A 5345-nucleotide genomic window follows, 5' to 3' on the forward strand; every position below is an offset into this window, starting at 1 on the left:
TTCATTTCCTATGAAAGGAATGGGGGATGTCAAAGTAAATTGGAAAGGATAGAATCTGGGCAGGCATCTGGGCTTTGGCTTACACTTCAGGAAGATGTTGTGTCTAGTGACTGCCCACAATTACGAAAAGCGGAGGAAGGGGGGCCCACTTGACAACAATTGAATTTCAGTAAATTCTACTGTTGAACCAACATCAGGAGATGGGTTTTCTTTTAAAAAGTCCTCAATAAAAGCAAAGTATTCACTGAATTCATTATTCTACAGACATCTGCATTTGAAAAATACTTAAAATTCTTCTCATATCAATGGGTTTAAATGTTATTCACTTGTAATTCTTTGGATCTTTGAAGCTTTCAGCTAAAGTTTTGGTCTATGACTCAGTGTTACCTTGTTATTGACTATCTGCTGCCATCTTTCATGTCAGGAAGCTCTTCATCTACTGAAACTATTTGTTAAAATATGCTATGCATTCCTCCCAAAATAAAAATTGTTTTAATGTGCTTTGTTCAATCATATTTGCTTATTTTTATCTGAATCATCATAAGGGAAGAGATAATTATCTAGCACAAATACTGAAATAAGATGAAATTTTGAGATATACATTTATTTTAAATTTTCTTGTATTTCTCTCCGAGTGAAATCTACCCTTTCTTTATGCATAATGATAAATGTTATAACCATTTTGAAATAGAACTGCAGGTATTGGCTTTAGAAATTCTCAAGTTGTAAGGGAACATTTATCTTTTCTGGATTTGGGAAATTATTTTTGATAAACATTTAATAGAAGAGTGTCAACAAATTATTCTTTAATTTCTGAGCTAGGTCATACATTTATTAGCAATTACTTAGGGATAAAAATGAAGTTTTTTTTTCTTTCAGAGCACTCCGTAGACCCAACGTAAACCACATACTTTTAAAATACCAGCAAAATCAGATGGCAGGGAACTCAAAACAGTTAGGAAGATCTTTTCATCAGTGAGACTGGTGATTAATAATTTATATTACTTTCTGGTCATGTGTTATGCTAACTCACCTATGTGAAGTTAATATAGCAATTTAACAATCTCAGTAGTTTTGTTCTATGTGGGGAGGCTTAATTCCATCTTGTTGCCTTAATGATGAAAGTAGTCTGGTGCTGCCAACACAAACATCTATTCTTTTCATCACCCTGACTTCCTCAATGGGAATGGAGAAAGGGTTTTACAAACAGAAATGTTTTACAGAACAGATCTTTACTCTTTAGAGTGATCCATGTGTTCACTAGCACCCCACCTCCCCACCAAAGTTTGCAAAGCAATGGTGCTTGGAAAGAAAAATTTAAAAAAAAAGCAACGGTGTCTTTTTCATATTTTGCTTTTGTATCATCCATGTCAGAACACTTCTTTTGGTCTATTTAAATCATATGTTGTGGAAAAATGAAAATCTTCATGGGTTTTGTAGAAGATTGAAGTGTTGTAATTTGGGACTATGATATTTATACCACTCTATGAATATTGCTTTTACTGTATATTTAAACAATGTATTAAGGATGAGTGAACTGACCTACACAGTGTCAGCTTGACACAAACCAGAAGCAGACAGAATGAGAGGCCCGGTCACTATATCTTCTACTAGAATATTGTACAATTTGTGGAAACATTTTATATTTCGCTATTCACCCAGTAAACGACCAATAGTGAACCCTGAGACAGAAATGATTTAAAGATGTTGTGTAGGGGTATTACTAAAACTTAATGTAAAGACCTAAGTCTTACACATTCAGGAATTTCACCTTTGATGTTAAGATTGGAATGAAGAAAACCATGGAAGAATGCAGCAAGATTTAAAAACTGTCTTAAAGTATCCATATGGGTGAAATAGTTGATGGTTATGTAATACCAGTTCCCTACAAGGTTAACATTTTTCTTGTGAAAGCTACCATTTATAATACAACAGCAATGAAAACCTGACTCTAACAAGTATATTTCTACACATGTGGCTAGGATACGTTCCTTGAATCATTAAAACCCCAACTTCACAAAGAAGAATTGTTTGCCAAAAAATAAAGTTCTTAGTCAACTCTATCCTCAAATCACATTAATTGTAACTCATGTTTGAAATGATCAACTGGATCCTTTTCTACTGCTTGGGGTGGAAACTATTTCTAGGCCTCTCATCACTTCTTTATTAAGTTGAAAGATTGGCTGAAGCATTCCATAACGTCTTCTAGCTGGCATCTGGACTTAGTGGTAAGCAGTCAACAAATGTTAGGTCAGGCGGGAGCAGGACCAGAAGAAGGCAGGGCTGGGGGTAGAATGAGTAATTAATAGTTTTAAGGATAGAGTTTGCAGGTTAGAACCTCAGAGTTAAGGTCAAACTAGCTTTTTCAGATTTTGAGAAGGCAATTTGGGGTAGACATTCAGAGGTTCATACAGAGCAGAAGTTGTGGGCAAAGTTATGGCTGGAGAATGTGGAACTCTGGCTGAGGCAGCCTAGTGGAATGGAGAAGACGGATTTGTATTCAGAGATCCCAGTCAGGGTTTAGTACAGAGGTTTAGATTATGCTGGTAGGCATAGGCCAGAATAATGATTTTAACTGGGAGCATTAGCCAGGCATAAGGAAAATGAAAGGACCCAGGAGATGAGCAAAATTTTCTCAAACCCTGAACAGTTAGGTGGGCTCATATGATATCACCTTAATCTTGGAACAGGGCTAATCTCTATTTTGTTGTTTAAGAATAACTTTTTCTTGGAATATGTTTAACAAAATCCTCTCTTATGCTGTTAGAGTTTTGGTAATCTCTTCCTTTTTTCTATGCAAGGTAAAAGAGAAATAGAGGGATGGATTGCTATAATTTGTCAATGAAAAACTTGCACCTTGATCAAGGTGTAAGGGGCTGAGTGGACAATGGATTTGTTACAGGAAGCCCAAGACTTATCTCTGAATTGATCTATAATTTTGCCTAGGATAAAGGATGCTCCTGGACCACTCTGGAGCTGAACTGTTTTCTCTTGCATGATCCTCTGTTTTCTCATATTCATTCAATTACACTGTAGGCTTTGTTTTTTTTTTTTTTTTTTTTTTTTTTACTAAATGTTTTTATTTGAAACAAATAGCTGCACCAAGCAAGAGCTTACTTCCCTCCCCCACTTCAAATTAAAACAGAGCACAGCAGGGGCAAGATTTGTCTGGCAGGACAGTCCCAGTATGTGAACATCTTCCCACTCATCGCGGCTGGGATAGCTTCACTCAAAAGCAGCCATTCTTTCACAGAATAGGAACCCCAAACTACTAGTGTCACACAAAGGGACGTGGTCTGAATTCTGTACGTGGGGCTGCGTGTTCTCAAATGCCAAAAGGTGGGAGAAGCACAAACACAACCCTCTGTTTAAAAAAACTAAATAATTCAAAGTAGAATTTCTTTCCCACCTATTCTCTGGTAATAAAAAGTAGTGCTGGGATCTGGCACCTAGATTTGGTTTTTATCCTGACTATTTACAAAGTGTTCCCCCATAGGACTTGCATCATTAGGGCCATGGGATAATAGTTCATCCACTCGGAAGAGATGTGTAATACTCCTTCCTCCTTTTCTTGCCTTCATGCTCATGTTCCTTGGGGCGGCTGCTATCTGAGGGTCTTTTTGAGCCACCGTGCTGTTTGGCTTCTTCCAAAAACTTGTCCAAACCAAAAGGATCTTCCACAAATTGAACTGGTCCTTCTCTGCCTCTCTGCCTGCGATCTGAGCCAGAAAACTCCTTGTCGGGAACAAATCTGTTGGTCTTTATTCTGGCTTCTAGGTCATCACCATACATGTCCTTGTCCAGATTTTTACTGGGCCTATAAATACTCTGGGCCATATCTTTACCACCTCTCCAGGCTTGATCATAAACATTATAAATTTCATCTTCTCCACCTGCAAATCTACTGTCCATACCCTTGGATTGGTTGAAGAGCCTTTGGTCATACTGAACTTCATTGGAAGCCCTAGGATTGGGCACACCGAGAGCAATGACTTCACTGATCATCCCAGTTTTCATTTCTCTGCAGTTTCGACCTCGTATCAGGAGCCGTCCTGGAGAGATTCCGGTCGTGCTGTCTCTCTTTTCGCCAGTCATGTCGAATTTCATCCCTCTCCCGTGCCTCCCCATCCTCTTTTTCCACATGGGTTTTAATACCAGCTCTTCTCTCCCTAGCTTTCTGGGCCATTTCTCTAAGTTTTTCTTCATGTTTCTCCTTTTCTTTCTGAGCCATCTTTCTCTCTACTTGGCCACGCATTTCCACAGCTTCACCAGCCTTCCCATCAGCAATGTAGAGGGCTTCAGCCAGTTTGGCAAAGTTTTCATTTATGTGTACTGTCTGCAGTCCTCTTCCATCAGCAGCCAGACGTTTGTCTAATGGAATTGTATAACCCTTTGCATTTTTCCAGTTAGAAAAACAAGGAGGAATCTTCCATTCTTGTTGTTCCTTTACAGTCATCTTTCGGCTAGGAGAATGCATGACAGGCGCAGGAGGAGAAGGTGGTCCCCGGGGAATCTTCTTATTAATCTTGAACCTTGGAGGTTCCATTGGATCTTTCTGCATTTCTACCATCCGAATAACCCTCTGTTTGGCTCCAGAGTGGAAAGCCACTCCTTGCTGAGATGGTTGTCTATCGGATATACTGAGCAGGAGTCAGTTTGTCAGCTGCTCGAACCGGCATGGTTGCCCCAACCTTCTGTGATCCAGATTTTTCCAAGGCTACCCTTGTCTTTTCTGTTATTTCTTTAATAGCGTCTTCATCAGGTCTTTGCAGGTCTGGATCATCTGCATTCATAACCTCCTTTAGAACCAGGTCAGTGTATTTGCTATAAATGACCTTGTCTTTTGACTGTCCTTATCGAGCAATCGCATCATATTGAATTTTTCCTTCAGGATCCACCTGAATGGCCAGTGCATTTGACATTTTTTTCTTTCATCCCATTTCCAGTGGATACTGGGCCACATGAATCTCTGGAAAAGCACCTCCATCTCCAAAATTCTCTAATAACCGAGGTATCCAGCCTTTCCGATACCCATAGGGGGAGGTTCTCTTCGGGAAGAGACCGGGGAGGTCTGTCATGATCTCTGGGATCTTGCCTTTTCTTCAGCCTCAGGTTGGTCCTGAGATAGGTAGGTGCAGGTAAAAAGCTGGTGAGCGCCATCTTCTGCCGCTTCTCACACGGTAGGCTTTGTAATGGTAATTATTAAGTTCCAGAAGAATAAGGAGAACCCAGGACCGGGCTTGGTGGCTCAACCTGTAATCCCAGCACTTTGGGAGGCCAAGGTGAGTGGTTTGCCTGAGTCCGCGGGTTCGAGACCCGCCTGGGCAACTTGGCGAGACCTCATC

At 39.9% G+C, this 5345-nt stretch overlaps 1 pseudogene across 1 annotated transcript; it reads right to left on the reverse strand.

Annotated features, from left to right (window-relative positions):
- Positions 1-3069: 3069 nt before the first annotated feature.
- Positions 3070-5160, reverse strand: LOC103258637 (annotated as a pseudogene). Its single transcript, XR_002481874.1, has one exon. The product of XR_002481874.1 is annotated as an SNW domain-containing protein 1 pseudogene (transcript).
- Positions 5161-5345: the final 185 nt, after the last annotated feature.

Source organism: Carlito syrichta, unplaced genomic scaffold (assembly GCF_000164805.1).
Source record: "Carlito syrichta isolate Samal-C Ts95f unplaced genomic scaffold, Tarsius_syrichta-2.0.1 Scaffold302316, whole genome shotgun sequence".
NCBI lineage: Eukaryota > Metazoa > Chordata > Mammalia > Primates > Tarsiidae > Carlito > Carlito syrichta.